The sequence below is a fragment of the Alexandromys fortis genome, unplaced genomic scaffold (genome assembly GCF_014885135.2).
Source record: "Alexandromys fortis isolate MF-2015 unplaced genomic scaffold, M_Fortis_MF-2015_v1.1 scaffold_7, whole genome shotgun sequence".
In the NCBI taxonomy this organism is placed as follows: Eukaryota; Metazoa; Chordata; class Mammalia; order Rodentia; family Cricetidae; genus Alexandromys; species Alexandromys fortis.
Genome location: NW_026067920.1, coordinates 7,228,715 through 7,245,115, shown reverse-complemented (window position 1 = coordinate 7,245,115; position 16,401 = coordinate 7,228,715). Strand labels below are relative to the sequence as shown.

Genomic DNA, 16,401 nt, shown 5'->3' with positions numbered 1-16,401 from the left:
TGCAGAGTGCTGAGGAAGAAAAAAAACAATGTAACAAACACAAGGATGAATTTCATTCACTGGTTTTCTGGAGAAGTCAAGGATTCAACTGAGGGAAAGAGAGAAGGTCGGGTTCTATTAGAACCTAAGGCAGTAGTTCTTAACTCCTAATGCTGCGACCCTTTAATACAGTTTCTCATGTTGTGGTGACCTCCAACCATAAAATTATTTTCCTTACTACTTCATAACTGTAATTTTGCTACTGTTGTGAATCGTAATGGACATATCTAATGTGCAGAGTATCTGATATGCTGCCCTGTGAAAGGGTCATTGGATCCCCAAGGGGTTACAACCCAGAGGTTCTGAACTGCTGACCTAAATTATTACAGTGTTGGACTATGGGATTCTTCTGCAGGTTAGTTTGAGTAATTTTTTTTTTTTTGCTTTTGTTTGAGCACTGAGATTTTTATTAGGAGCTGAGATTGAGGCAGTTTGAACTTGTATTCTGAGCATAACCTGTAGCACACTATATTTACATGCACCGTATTAAATTAGTTTTATATTGCCTATACCTGCTGGGGAAATAATATCACTACTGTTCTAATAGAGAGTAGAGTAAGCTAAGGTGCTGTCTTGAGTTACTAAGCTAGCAAAAGAAGCCTCCTGAACATCTTTTTAGTCTTTGGTTTTCTTTTTCTTAATTTGTAACGGTTCATCTAGTCAGTTCCCATTTTTCTATTCTTTTTTCGCTCATCTCCTGGGGTTGCTTCTCCGCAGCCACTTTCTGCCAACCTGCAGCCCCGCCCACATTCCGGGGCGTGACCAACTCGCCAGGCTCCGCCCCCGTCCATCCCGTGACAGCCAGCCCACTCCTATCCACCCCCGACGGCCGACAGCGCCGGAGCGTGCGCGCGCGCCCCCGCCAGCAGCTCCGATCTATCTCGGGCGCGCGCTCTGTGTGGCCGCTGCCGCCATGTTGTTGTGGTTGTGAGAAGGCGGCGGCAGCGGCGGCAGCGGAGTAGCCGGCAGAGACGCTCCAGCGGCCCAGGCGCTGCCCCACGCCGGCCCTGGCTGGCAGCTTCGTGGGGTGGCGGAGGAGGCCGTGCGGTGGCGGGCCTCGCCATGTCCTGCTACCTGGTAAGAAGCCCACCGCCCCGGCTCCAGTGGCGAGGCGGTGCTGGAGGAGGGGCGGGCCTCGGCCGGGCGCGGCGGCTGTCACCGGCTGAGGAGGCGGTGGCAGGCGGGGGGCTGGGGTGGCCTCGGCCGCCCGGGCGGGCTGGCGGAGTGGAGCGCAGAGGCCCGACCGGTGACGCGGGGGAGGCGGGGTCGCCGAGCTCGGCGGCCATCCTGAACCTGGCGGCCGGTAGCACTCAGAATGTGGGGCGCTACCCCTAGAGCGCCCTGGAAAATGCTTCCGGGCCCCCGGGAGGTGAGTGTGTGGCCCGAGGCCCTGGCTGAGCTGGAGGGAGAGGCCGGAGGTCGTGCTGTTGGAACCTTCGGGCAAGCGGTGCGGGCCTCAGCATCCTCCTGACCTGGTAGTGCTCGAAGGGGAATGAAAGTTCAGGGGTGCATGAAGGAGTTCAGGGAACACTAGTCAAATGGCGCTGCAAAAGATGAGTGTTATTTCTTGGGTTGAAATTGTGTTGGACATATTGCATTTCGGGACCCAACATGATTTTGTTGGTTGGGGTCTGAAAACTTGTTTCACAGTTAGGGGTTAGCGTTGGCACTCTGGAGGCTGTCCATCTCACTTGGGAGTTAGATCTTGATGTTCAGTCGTCTTCAGACTGAAGTTTACAGTCTACTTTTCCTACTGTCTTGACACCCACTCGGTTTTTTATGTTTTTGATGTGTAGCCTTTTGCATTAAAAAGTGCATATGTTCTTGTAGTGGAGGTTCAACTTCGTTTCTCACCATGAGAACAGTGACCCGTCAGAGGTTATGATTGAGTTATATAGAAGGTGATTATCCAAAAGGCCCATGCTCTTGTGCTTTTACTTGGAGGCCAAATGAGTTGGTGGCCGAAGAAAGACTTCTTTTCGATGGCTTGAGCAAATAGAAGAGTTTGCAGGATGACACCATTTTGGGTAAATGTTGTGCAGTATATTATTAGGCTAAGTGTGGAATCTTCTGGAAGGTTGGATTGATTGCCTATGAAGACATCTACCATTTTTACATTTAGGTAACCCTGAGCGTTGTGAGCCGCATAGTGATTTTGTTCATAAGGCGTTAGAACACAGTTTATCAGGTTGGCTGCTAACTGAGGGTATGTCCAGAGAGGCACTGGACGGCAGAGCCTAGAGGAAAGGAGGGGAAGTGAGGCGTGAAGTCGGCTTTCTGCCCGCAGAGAGGGGTCCTGAAGGTGCTTTCTAACATACCAACATTGTAGTTACTCCTGAACCATCTGACTCAGGTTTCTAGTAAAGTGGAGGCTAGGAGGGTGTGTTACAGTCATTTGAGACCTGGGTTGTGAACCTGGAAGGTGTACAGTGGATTGTGAAAAGTTCTTGAGATTTGCCTCAGGCTGTGAGGTGTGGTAAAGTCAGTTTAAAAACCTGCTTAGAGTCCTGGTTAATACTTCGTGTGGTAAAGTGGAATTCTGAGTTGTCAAGGGATGTATTCATACTTCAGAGGGGTGTGTTGAGGATTGTTGCAGTTTTGGAAGAGGTGAAAGAAGGCGTTGTGACTGTTGCATAGGGTCTCATCCTGTCATACTACAGAGAAGTAGTTTTAGAGAGGTACACCTGGTTTCAGTAAAGATCAGAAGCCTTTTGTTTCCTGATGTCCCCACTACTTAGCTCAGTTCTCTGCAGAATTTTCTTTCCAGATTATTTTTTAAGCAAATGAATAGTATTGATATGAGAAAAATCGGTGTTATTAAAATTATGTGATGTCTTACGTTGAAGAGGGAGTTTTCAGTCTTTACAACTTTGACTTTTCCTTAAGAGATTCTGTTTTCTGTAGACTGTGAACTGTTTTTGAGTCTTAATGTATTTAAAATTTTAGGTGTTAGCTGGACGGTGGTGGTAGCTGGATGGTGGTGGCGCACACCTTTAATCCCAGTACTCAGGTGGAGAGACAGGCGGATTTCTTTGAGCTCGAGATCAACTTGGTTTACAGAGCAAGTTCCAGGACAGGTTTCAAAGCTACAGACTCCTCCCCCCCCCCAAAAAAAAAACCCACCAAAACTTTAGGTGCTAACACATTGTATTGAATTTAGAGGTAGTATACACACTGGTGGGAAATTCTGCATTGATCATGGATTGTGATTTCATTGCGTCACTAATTGCTGTTGGGATATTACTTCTCTGGACTTGAGTTTCCTCATCTAGATAATTTAGAGCTCATATTTAGGCTAATTTTACACATTTTAAATAATTTTTATATATAGGAAAGTGCATCTTTTATTTAAAAGAAACAACAACTCAGGCAAAAATTGCCAGGAGTTTGAGACCATTGTGGGCCATATAAATAAGTGCCACATTAGCCAGGGCTTAATAGTAAGACTCTGAGAGATGGCTCGCTGGGTAAAGACACCTACTGCCAGGCCCGACGCTGAGAGATGGCTCGCTGGATAAAGACACCTACTGCCAGGCCTGACGCTGAGAGATGGCTTGCTGGGTAAAGACACCTACTGCCAGGCCCACCAACCTGAGTTTGATCCACTGGACCCATGTGGTGGATGGAAAGAACAATTCCAAGTTTTCTTCTGGCCTCCACATATGCGCAGTGGCTCACATATGACTACACATGCACACACAAAAGTTTAAAAAGTAAACAAAACCCTTGCCCTAAAATCCCAGAAACAATATTCTGTCTTGAGTTTTGCTTTTAGCTTGTGGATTTTATACATTTCCTAAAAGTGCTCTGGAACTTGAGTGCATGTTGCAAATATGCAGAAACAACATACTTAATGCTGTTGTAATACTCTTAATGTTGAAATCAAGTTGGGTTTCACTGAGGGAACTTCGTAATTTGGTATGAAGACACAATACTGAGAATGTTTTGGAGAAGTTTGCAATCTGTGTGGCTTTTTTTTTTTTAACATGTTACCCGGTTCTGTAATTTTAAATGGTGAATTCATTTTTAAGTTTTAGAAATTATATTTATTTGTGTGTATGAATGTGGGTGCATGCATGCCATGGTACACATGTGTAGGTCAGAGGACAGCCTGTAGGAGTTGATTCTCTCCATTCATCATGTGGGTTCTGGGGATGGAACTCAGCTTGTCAGATTTGGCTGCAAGTGCCTCTATTTCCCGTGCTTCTATGGTGAATTTCTATGTAATCTCATAATCAGTGAAACACTGATTTAGAATTGAGTTTGAGGTCACTTCCATATTGGATTGAACTAGGTTTCCTAGTAATTCAAGACAACTACTACAATTATTAACATGTCATTGCTATTTTTAATATTAATTTTGTGATTTTGATACTGATGCTTTCATTTTTGTTTTTATACTGTATTTGTACTTCTAAGTTCATAATTGTATTCTATACCACAAATGAAAATTGTTTTATCATGATAGTGGATAGAGCAGTAAGTTTTGATTCTACCTAGTGTTGCTCATTAACCCCCCCTCTTTTTTTCTGGGAAGCCATGTAACATTCCCTCATTTTTAGAGGAAGAACAGTGTCTACTTATTTCATTTGTTGTGAGGGAAGATCAACTGGAATAGTGTATATGAAAAACAACCTAAAAATGTAATGATGTTAGAATCCCATTGCATTAGAATTTTTTTTAAAAATAATTTACTTTTATTTTATGTGCATTAGTATTTTGCCTGCATGTATGTCTATGTAAGGGTATTGTATCCCTTGAAACTGGAATTACACAGATAGCTGTGAGCCACCATGTGGGTACTGGGAATTGAATCTGGGTCCTGAAAGAATGGCCAGTGTTCTTAACCTTTGAGCCATCTCTCCAGCCCCTAGAATTCTTTTTAAAAAGATTTTCATGAAAGAGTTGGTTTGTCTAGATGGGTGGTAGTGGTGCACACCTTTAATCCCAGCACTTGGGAGGCAGAGGCAGGCGGATCTCTGTGAGTTCGAGGACAGCCTGATCTACATAGCTAGTTACAGGACAGCCAGGGCCATACAGAGAAACCTTGTCTCACTGCCCCCCTCAATAAACAGAGTTGGCTTGTGAGCAATGGTAAACCAGATGCATGTTTTTAAATGCAGAATTTCCTAATGCCATTGAAAAGGCAACAGAAGTGGAGAAACCTTGCAATACTTGTATCTGTTAATAGTGGATCTCATCTTGCAGTATGAGCCCTGGTTGGGCCTTGCTACTTGAACTGGAGTAAAGCCTGTCAGTTCAGATGCTGATAAGGATTATGTAGAATAGACTTACTATATTTGATCTTTTTTCTTATTTTGGAGCCTGTGGTGGAAAGTGGATGGAGCAAAGAGCTTAGCATGTTCTGTGTATAGTTTTAGATGTGTTTTTGTTCCTTTTTAAAATTTTTATTTTATTTTATGTGTATGTGTGTATACTGTGTATGTACTAGAGCCTGTGGAGGTTAAAGAGAAAGCAGATCCCCTGGAGAGTTGAAGATGGTTATGAGCCTTCATGTGGTTTCTGGGAACCAAACCCAAGTTCTCTGCAATTTCTTCAGCCCCAAAACTGTGTTTTCTAAATGTTGAGTGACATATTATAGGTTAATGCAATCAGTGTGGTTATTTAAAAAAGTATTAAAAAGATAAGTTAGTACAATGCTAATGGTAAAACTGTTGTTTTGAGGACTATGTTTATTACTGTTATCATCATCATCATCATCATCATCTAAATCTATATTGGGCGTGGGTGTACACCTTTAATCCCAGCACTCTGGAAGCAGAGGCAGAGGCATGAGGATCTTTGAGTTTGAGGGCAGCCTGATGTACATGTAGAGTTCTAGGCCAGCCAGGGCTGCATAGATATGTGCAGGTGTCTTAGAGCAGAGGCTAGACGTTAACTTTGGGTATCAGTCTTTGAGAACTGCCCATTTTGTTTTGAGACTGTCTCTCATTGGGCCCTGGTATTGTGTATTTGAATTTGTCTAAGCTGACCAACTGGCTGACCTTCCAGCTCTAAATATCTATCTGCCTATTCATGCTTCCTCACCAGTGCTGGGATTATAAACATGGGGCACCAACACACAGAGTTTTAGGGGGTTTCTGGGGATTGAACTTGAGTCCTCATAACTGTGTGGCAAGCACTTTACCTATTGAACTATCTCCCTAGCCTTGTAACTTTCTTTTTAGGTTTAACATTTTTTTACTATGTTTTTATTTAGTATGTGGGTATGTGTGTGTTCATGTGCAGGTACGGGTGTAGGTAGGCATCTTAAGTGTCAGAGGACAACTTGTGGAAGTCACTTCGCCCTACCTTGTTTGTTTTGTCCCAAGGAGTCGACTAAAGTTGTCACTCTTGGTGACAGCAGGCCTCTTTATCTGCTGAACCATCTTACTGACCCTAAGTTGTTTAAAAATGTCTGTCTTCTTAGTGTTATAGTTTCATTCATGTATAACATTGTACTTTGCATGTAAATTCATTTACCCTTTGCATTTGCTTCCACTCTTCTTATGGTGGACTTCTTGCTCCCACCTTGTTTGATTTCATGTTTTCATGTCATATATATATATCATGTATAGACACACACATATATTGTTAAATTTGGATTTCACATAGGATGGAATACATGTTATTTTCCTTCCTTCTTTTTACCTTTTCTTTTCCTCTCCACCCTCCTCTCCTCAGCTTTCTTCTCCTCATATAGTTTCTTTTAAAATGAAATTACTTCTGATTATGAGTTTTATAGTACATGTTAATTGTAAAAAAAAATCACAAGATGCTGGGTGTGGTGGTGCACATATGTAATCTCAGTACTTGGGAGAGAGGTGGATGCAAGAGGATTAGTTTAAGGCTAACCTTATCCACATAGTGAATTTAAAGCCAGCTTGGGCTACAAGAGATTCTGTCTGAAAAAGTAAACAAACAAAACACACAACCAAACCCAGGTAACCAACCCAATGACAAACCAGTTGAACCATTCCAGGAGAATACATAAAAGTAGAGATGGTCTGTCCAATTTGAATTATAACTCTTTGATTATGCATTATCTATTAGAATACTTACAAGAAAAGCTTTCCATGTGAAATTAATATTTTTATAATGGAGATTTAGTATTCTTTAATCATAGTTTATAGCAGTTTTTTGTTAATTTACATTGCCTTAATTTTTTAAAACAGTTCTGTGATGAACTTGTCTGGACATTTTCTGCATTTATGCTATTTTCTTATTCTTTTAAGTTTGCTTTTCAGGTCAAAGGGTGTGTTTCTTGTTTTTGTTTCTTTCCTGGCTGTTGAATAATGAGCCTTGAACAATGCTTAGAACCTCCATCCCTTAAAATGGAGGTGTTTTAAAATTTGGATATAATGAATATCATATTGATAGGATGGATGTCTTAATTTCCATCAACATGTTGGAACCTATTTTCATATATTCAACTAGCAATTTGCCATCTATATCTTATAATTGTGAGATTAAAGAGTATTAGTTTCTCTGTTCTTTTTTTCAGCACCAAGACTTAAACCTCTATAGTTTAACTCTGTGGAGGGGTAAACATGAGTTCAATCGCAAGCAATACTTTAGGCCTTTGGCTTTTTGGTTGCTTGCCCCATCAGTGGAAAATTTGAACATTAATCTTCAATACCTTGGTGTTTAATTTATAAACTATATGTTTGTTTGTGTTTTATGAAATGTAGGACACAATATGAACAAGGATGAGAGTTAGAGATGAAGCTTAAATCCCTTTTTCTTTCACCCAGTGGAGCATCCTTGAGTTCCTTTTGAGGTTTACTGTGTTTTGCTTTGGCTGTCAGTGTTTAAGATTTCTAAGATGGAATATTGTTTTTTTCTCTTTTTTTGAGATCCGGTTTCACCACGTGACTGACTAGACTGGAAGAACTGTTGTGTAGCCCAGTCTGGGCTCAAACTCACAGAGATTCACTTGCTACTGCCTCTCAGTGAGCGTTTCTCCAGTTTTTTTTTTTTTTTTATAAAGTTAGATTTTTTTAATATTTATTTATTTACTATGTATACAATATTCTGTCGGTGTGTATGCCTGCAGGCCAGAAGAGGGCACCAGACCTCATTACAGATGGTTGTGAGCCACCATGTGGTTGCTGGGAATTGAACTCAGGATCTTTGGTAGAGCAGGCAATGCTCTTAACCTCTGAGCTATCTCACCAGCCCCTCAAATAAATATTTTTTAAAAGCTACCTGAAGCAAGGACTAACTTCTAATTTTTCTGAAAATAGTGAAACTCATCTGTATTTTGAAAGAGGAGTTTTTTTTTTTGTAAGCTCACTTGAAAATGAAATAAATTTCAGTTGGCCTTATCAGTGTATTAAGCTTATGATGATAATGCTGATTTTAATGTGGGAAACTTCCCTAGAGTCTGTTCCAGGCTTCTTATTGTGTTGCTAGTTTAAATAAGATGGCCTTTGTGGCAAAACTTAGNATGCCTGCAGGCCAGAAGAGGGCACCAGACCTCATTACAGATGGTTGTGAGCCACCATGTGGTTGCTGGGAATTGAACTCAGGACCTTTGGAAGAGCAGGCAGTGCTCTTAACCTCTGAGCCATCTCTCCAGCCCCCCGTTTCTCCAGTTTTACAAGTAGTTCTGTTTAGTTGATTTATAAAGTGCCCCATACAATTGAGAGTCTTGTTTTGTTTTTTTTTTTCTTTCTTTTCTTTTTCCTTTTCGACACAGGGTTTGTCTGTGTAACAGTCCTGGCTGTCCTGGAACTTGCTTTGTAGACCAGACTGGCCTTGAACTCACAAAGATCTCCCTGTGTCTGTCTCTTGAGTGACGGGATTAATGCATCCAGAGATAGTCTTATTTGTAATATAATAAGGGTAATATACACCTAAATCATCAACTTTATACTTTTTGTGATTGTTGACTAATTGAATTAAAAAAGACAAATTGTATGACAGGAACCAGTATAAACAGTCTGCTTCTCTTGGGAGAACTGATCCAGTGTGGAATGGTTTGTGGAAAGCAGTTTTGTTGTAATACATCCTTGTTCTTCTTAGAGTTCAGCTTTTGGAGACTGAGTGAAGCAATATGCTTTTGCCTTCCTTTGCTTGCAAAGTACCACAAGTAACCTGTTGTTTTAACTCTCTCTGTTTGGAAGGGCCTGGTCTATACCATTTTAAAAACGCTTTGTTAGATTGTGATAGTGATGACTCCTCCTCCTCTTAGTTTTTTTTTTTAATTAATTTATTTATTTATTATGTATACAATGTTCTGTCTGTGTGTATGCCCGCAGGCCAGAAGAGGGCACCAGACCTCATTACAGATGGTTGTGACCCACCATGTGGTTGCTGGGAATTGAACTCAGGACCTTTGGAAGAGCAGGCAATGCTCTTAACCGCTGAGCCATCTCTCCAGCCCTCCTCCTCTTAGTTTTTGGCCTGGGAATTGAACACAGAGCCTTATTCATCTTGGCAAGCACTCTGCCCCTGAGATGTATCCCCAGCCTGTTTATTGCTTTTTATTTTGAGACTGGATCTCACTCTGCAGCCCAGGCTGGCCTTGTACTTGAGATTCTCCTGCCTATACCCCTTAAGTGTTAGGATTAGAAGCACATGGCTCATGCCAGGTGGTGGTGGTGGCACATGCCTTTAGTCCCAGTTCTCGGGAGGCAGAGGCAAGCAGATACTCTGAGTTGTAGTTCTACTAGCACAAAATAGAAGATAGTGGAGGCAAAGATAAGCTTGCAAAATATATTCCATAAATTGTTAGACTCAAATTATTAAAATGTTGGAATTTTCTTTTACTATCTCTATTGAGTCCTTTTAGGTTTTTGAAATGAAAGGCAACTTCAGGGAGAGGTGTTGGGTAGTAATGTGCCTGAGTGAGGCTGTGGAGAGATTGGCAACAGTTATTCTGTACTATACTCAGAAACAGCAGCTGAAGTGAGACTGTGGCAAATGGCTGGCCAGTTAGACCCTTACAGGAAGTATACATCTGTTGATTAGTTGAATGTAGGCAAGAGAAATTTGAAGTTGGTATACTTTGGGCCTGCAAGAATAAATAGAAGTATGTTAATTGGAAAGGGTAGGGAGTTTTGGTAAAGGACTGAACTGGAACCCTTTATATGTTTAATACAGAGGCTAAAATATATCCAAGAAAAAATGGCCTACAGGAGCTTGGTTACAGAGATCTTGCAGTGAGAAGAAAGGTAGACCTAATATGAATAAAAGCTTGAATTTGAAAGAACTGATTTACTGGACAAGAGAAAATAGAGCTAACTAATACTTAATGTTAGATTAATGATGTACAGTGGAAACCAAAGAGAGGATTTCCAAAGGAGGGAAAATTAAGGAGTTTGAGAGATAACAAGAAAGATGAGGGCAGTAGTGGTGTACATCTTTAATCTCAGCACTTGGGAGGCAGAGACAGGCAGATCTCTGTGAGTTCGAGGTTAGCCTAGTGTACAAGAGCTAGTTCCAGGACAGGCTCCAAAGCTACAGAGAAACCCTGTCTCGAAAAACCGAGGGGGAAAAAAAAAAGAATGAGAGCCAATGAAGTATAATCATTGCATTTGTGAACTATAACTAGCCACTGGTTATCATTTTCTTTGGTAAATTTTAGCAGAGTAGGCTGAGAGGCTAAGGGTCGAATCGGTGATGAATATGTACCACACGTGCTGTTCAGTTGAACTTCCCATGGTGATGGAGATATTTGATATCTTTGCTGTGTAGTACCTATCAGGCACTTAAAGTTTGACTAGTTCAACAAAAGAACTAGCTTTAATATTGGTCCTCAGGAAGAGCAATATATGCTTTTAACCTCTGAGCCATCTCTCCAGACCAATTTAAATAATTTTAAATAGTCATGTGGCTAATGACAGCCTTGTTGGGCAGTGTCGATTATACATTTTTGTTTTGTTTGAGACATAGTCTCTACATAGCCCTGACTGTTCTGGAACTTACTGCCTAGACCAGACTGACTTCAAATTTACAGAGATTCACCTGCTCTCTGCCTTCCCAGTGCTGGGATTGGATTACAGGTGTGTGTCACCATGCTGGGCTAATGATTATAGACTTTTAATGTGAAGCCGTTATATAGATGAGTAGTAGGAACTTATTATAGTATAAAGTAGAACCATTTGGTTATTTATAGATTTTTGTTGTAGAGCAGTGATTCTCAATCTTTCTAATGCTGTGACTCCTTAATACACAGTTCCTCATTTTGTGGTGACCTTAACCATAAAATAATGTATTTCATTGCTACTCCGTATCTGTAATTTTGCTACTGTTATAATTGTAAATATCTGATCTGCAGGATATCTGCTACATGACCTGTGAGGGTCTCAACCATAAATTGAGAACCACTGTTGGAGGGCCTGTGAGATGGTGCAGCAGAGAAAGCTATGCAAGTCTGATGATCCAAGTTTGATACTTGGAACCCAGGGTAGAAAGAGAACTGACTCCTAAAAATTATCCTCTGACCTCCATATGTACACTGTGGCATGCATGACACACATCATATACACACAATATTAAGTAAAGTAAAATAAATGCATGTCTGGTAAAATGACTCAGTGGATGAGGATGTTTACCACCAAGCCTGACAACCAGAGTGCAGTCTCTCTAGCATATGTGTGCATCAAAGATCGATCGCTCTACATATCTATCAGTCTGCCTACCTACCTGTCTCTATCTGTGTATTCATTCCTTTATTCATTAATTTATTTTTAATGTGTGAGGTTTTCTATATGTACATATGCACCACATATGTACCTTATTTCTTGAGCGGTCAGGTTGGAAATCCAACACCCTGAGTTACAGACTCTTGTGAACTGCCATGTGAGTGCTGGGAACTGAACCACTGATTTCTCTGGAAGAGCAGCAAGGGCGCTTAACCATTGGACTGTCTTGCTAGCCCTAAATGTCATTATTTTCTCCTACTAAGAGTTAAAAAAAATACAAGAAATCTGAGTGGAGAGGAGGAGCAAATTGTTTCCTATGGTATATGTATTTATTTATTGAACTGACTTTAAATACTTATCAGGGTGCCACAGGAAGGATCTGGGGTGAACTTGTTACATGTGTGAAGCTGGGTACCCTGAGAGACAAAAAAGGTGATCATATGACAAGGTCACTGGTGTGCCCCACCTCAGTGGAGTGGAGTCTGAGAGGCCCTCCCTGGATTGTCAAAGGGCTATGTGGGAGCCAGTCTTCCTTTGGAGTTAGCTCATCTGGGAACGAACTGTGGAGTAGCTCCCATGGTGGTGGGGGCAGGCACTGGCTTCCTCAGAGGTATTGCTGGTAGTTGGGATAACCTGGGGCCGGAGCTCCTTCTTTAGGGGTTAGTTGGCTGGGGTCTTCCAGGAATAGGGGTGCATTGTGGAACTGCCAAGTAATATTGTGACACCCTTGATGAGGGCCAACAGAATGTTCCCCATTATTGTGGAGCCCACTATGGTCAGTAGTCCACTTAGTGCAGCCAGCACACCACTGATGATGGAGTTCCAGGGATCTTCTTTGCCCTGAAGCTGCATCAGATAGCAGTTGATGGTGGAAGACAGTCCCCTACACTCTGCAAAGCTTACCTTCAATCAGAGGTACTTGGATCTTCCCAGAATTGATATTACCTCTGAATTGGTGTTGATTTTCATCAGAGGCATTTTGAAAGCCTTTAATAGCTGGAAGATTACACCACCAACGAAACCCATAGTGAAGGTTCTTTTGATATCATCAAGCAGGGTCATTTAGTCACACTGTCCAGTATTTACCTTTAAATACAATGATACTTCAAATTTTATGTTTGAGAAGTTTACTTTGAGAATGATTTATAGCTTAAGTTTGTGTTGTGTTCTCTCTCCCTCCCTCCCCCAAATCACTGGCCTTGAAGTCAGAGATCTGCCTGCCTCCTGGGGTGATTTGATGAATATGATTCTTGATAGTGTTGATAGGACTTTTTTTTTTTATTACATCTGACTTGAATATATTTTCCTTGCAAGAAAGATAATTAAAGCATATATGAAAGAACATACTTGTGTGACTGCATTACTATAAAGTTTAAAAAATAGAGGGCTGGAACACTGGCTCAGCATTTTAGAGCACTTGTTGCTCTTGTTGAAGACCCTGATTCAGTTCCCAATTCCCCTGTGGTCTTTCCTAACCATCCATAAAACTCCAGTTCCGGGTGATCTGATGCTGTCTTCTGCCCTCCATGGACACTAGGCATGCATGTGGTACATATATACACAGGTAAAACACTTAACACATACATAAAATAAATTAATTAAAAACAAAAAGCAAACAATAGTAACAAACAAACAAAAAGAATCAGTCAGACAGAATTGAAAGATGGACCAGAAGTTAGAACAATCATCTTTGGCTTTGAGGACAAAAGAGAGGTGTGCTGGAAATATTCTGAGTTATGATCTGAGTTGTTGATGTTATGGCTGTGTTGAGTTTTTTTAATATTAATTGTTTTTATTTATTTATTTATTTATTTATTTATTTATTTGTGTTGGGTTTTTAAGAATCATTGAGTGATACTTGTGTGTCACTTTTTGTTTTTTTGAGACAAGTTTTCTCTGTGTAGCCTTGGCTATCCTGACACTCAGACCAGGCTGACCTTGAACTCATGGCTCTGCCTGTCAAGTGCTGGGATTCAAGGCAGGTGACACCACACTGGGCTTTGGCTATGAGCACTTTTGTGTGAGCTGCTACACTTCAATTAAAAGCTTTGCTCTCTCTCCTTTAAATGTAGTATGTGCTTAAAGCCATCTGCATCCCATCCATTCCATCCCATGTATCCATCCATCCATCTTTGAGATAAAGAGTCTCATGTAACTCAGGTTTGGCCTAGAGCTCTCTCTGTGTGGCAGAGAATGATCTTGAATTTCTAATCTTCCTGCCTCCACCTCTCTGGGATTAGAGACATGTTCCAGGTTGGTCTTTGAATTCGTAGGCTCAAGCAGTTTTGCTTCATCCTCGTGAGTAGCTTGGATTACAGGGCCTTACTCATGGCCTTATTCATGCTATGCATGCTTGCTATTTTGGGGTTACAGTACTACTGCTACTAGGCTGTATTGCCAAGCAAGAGAGCATGTGTTTCCCCTTTTATTTGGTGCTAGGGATTAAGCCAGCAACTTTGGCCATGGCAAGTAAGCAGTCTCCTATTAGGTTTTATCTTCAGTCCTGAGAATAAAATTTTAGGGACTATCAAGACTACCATTTTTTTCCCTTGGCTATGCCTTCGCATTACTATTTATTTGGGCAAACCATATACTTTATTTGGATTAGGATTCTCATAGTATTTCTAGATAGGTTTTTATTTGGGCCATTGACTATACTTAACAGAGCAGGATTGTAGTTTACAGTGAAATGATTGTCCAAGGCCACACAGCTAATAATTATTATCATTCTTTTATTTTAGTGTAATACCTAGTGAGGTTTACTTAAGCATACCAAGCACTGTGTAAGTGATTAACATTTATTTATTCTTTTGATTGTCTAGGACTGAACTCCTAGGCTTGCTTCTTTCTCATGAGTGTCTGTGATTTCAGGATGGATCTGTGCTTGTGTTTTAGCATGTGAGTATGCACATATGTGTGTATGTAGAGGTAGTTACAATTATTCTAATTTTACCGAGGAGGAAATAGGGGAAAATGGGATAATTGGCTTAGTTAGGTTGCGTTGCTGTTGAGCCCTGTGCCTGGTGAAGTCCAGTGGCCTGGATGGTGAGTGTCATCTCCATTTTCTACATCTGGAGACAGAGCAATGCTGACTTAGAATCCTGGTTGGTCTCAGCTGTCTACTCCTGAATTGCTCTGTTCCCTGTTCTTCAGGACCCACACAGTCACTGTGGAGCACCCTGGACTTAGTGGGGGCTCAGGCTTCAAGCTCAGGCTTGTTTCTCAAAGGCACCATCCTGCAAGGCTGAAACCCGTTCTCTTACTATACATCCTAACCTAAGGCTTGGTTCCCTTTCAGCAGAGATCAGGGCAGGATTAGATTGGTGACTCCAGGTGTCACAAAGAAGAACACAGACTTGAGTCTGAGCTCTTAACCATTTTGCTTTACCATCAAATTGAATGAAAGTGCTTGAGGATTTTTAGGTAAATCTAAGGTTCTAAAATAACTTTAAGTTTTTCTTTTCTTTTTTTAGTTTGTTTTAGGTTCATTATATGTATACCAGTGTTTTGCCTGAATGTATGTGTGTGCACCATGTGCCTGTTTGGTGCCCATGGAGGCCAGGAGAAGGCATTGAATCCCCTAGAATTAGAGTTATAGGTGGTTGTGAACCACCCTGTGGATGCTGGGAACTGAATTTAGGTCCTTTGCAAGAGCAGGCAGTTTGGCAGTCTCTTAACCACTGAGCCATCTCTCCGGCCTCTTGAAGGCTTTTTTTTTTTTGTCTTTGTTTGTTTGTTTGTTTTTTGAAATAGTTTCTCTGTATAGTACTGGCTATCCTGGAACTCAACTCTGTAGACCAGACTGGCCTCGAACTCACAGAGATCCATCTGCCTCTGCCTTTTGAGTGCTGGGACCAAAGGTGTGCGCCACCTGATACTGCTGATGCTGATGCCACCACCATCACCACCAATACCACCACTTCCACCATCTCCATCGCCTCCACCTTGGCTTTGAATGCTTTTTAATGAAAAAAAAAAGTTTTAATTATTTGAGTCAGAATTGGGAGAGGAGCCTCAGGACTCTGGGAAAATCATATTAATATTTTTAGTTTTTTTTTTTTTTTTTTTGGTTTTTCAGGACAGAGTTCTGAAAAGAGTTAAAAGAGTAAAGTGCCTGACACTGAGGAGATGGGCCAGTTGGAAGAGTGCTCGATAGAACTTACACAAGCCTGACTTTTGGGTCCCTATCACTCAAATAAAATCTAGGTGTGGTATGCGTCTGTCATTCCAGTGCTGAGCAAGGCAAGGGACCTTACTGGCCAGCAAGTCTAGTGGAATCATTGGGTTCTGGGGTCAGTGAGGGGGTCAGTCTCAGGAGATAACATGGAGAGTAATTGAGGAAGACATCTGATGCTGACCTCTGGCCTCCACATATGTGAACACAATACCAAACCATTCTAACTTTCTGATGTTGTGACATGGAATGACATCTATAAATGTTTTGGAATACTCGAAACTGTCTGGGACACGTGTGAGCCTCAGGATGAACATATCTGGATTCTAGACCTTTTGTAGCTTTAATACAGAATCTGAAAAGGCTAGTAATTTTGTAGAATATTGTCAGCTGTTTAGCAAATTTCATTTCTAGAAAAATTCACTTAGAAAGGGAGGAAGGGAGGAGAAAAGAGAAAAATATATAGCTCAATAAAAACAAACAAAAAGAAAAAAAGAAAAGGAAGGAAATTCTGGAACCTTGAAGATAGTTTGTGCC

The 16,401-nt window shown here is 41.3% G+C and overlaps 1 protein-coding gene and 1 pseudogene across 1 annotated transcript in view; one reads left to right on the top strand and one right to left on the bottom strand.

Annotated features, from left to right (window-relative positions):
• The first annotated feature begins 950 nt into the window (after positions 1 to 950).
• The window catches only part of Mtmr3 (myotubularin related protein 3), a 117,809-nt gene continuing 102,358 nt past the window's right edge, over positions 951 to 16,401 (top strand). Inside the window, exon 1 of the mRNA XM_050141073.1 lies at positions 951 to 1,116. The gene's annotated coding sequence lies outside the window, so the exon portion shown is untranslated. The remainder of the gene's footprint in view (positions 1,117 to 16,401) is intronic.
• Positions 12,295 to 12,716, bottom strand: LOC126500844 (mitochondrial import inner membrane translocase subunit Tim17-B-like; annotated as a pseudogene).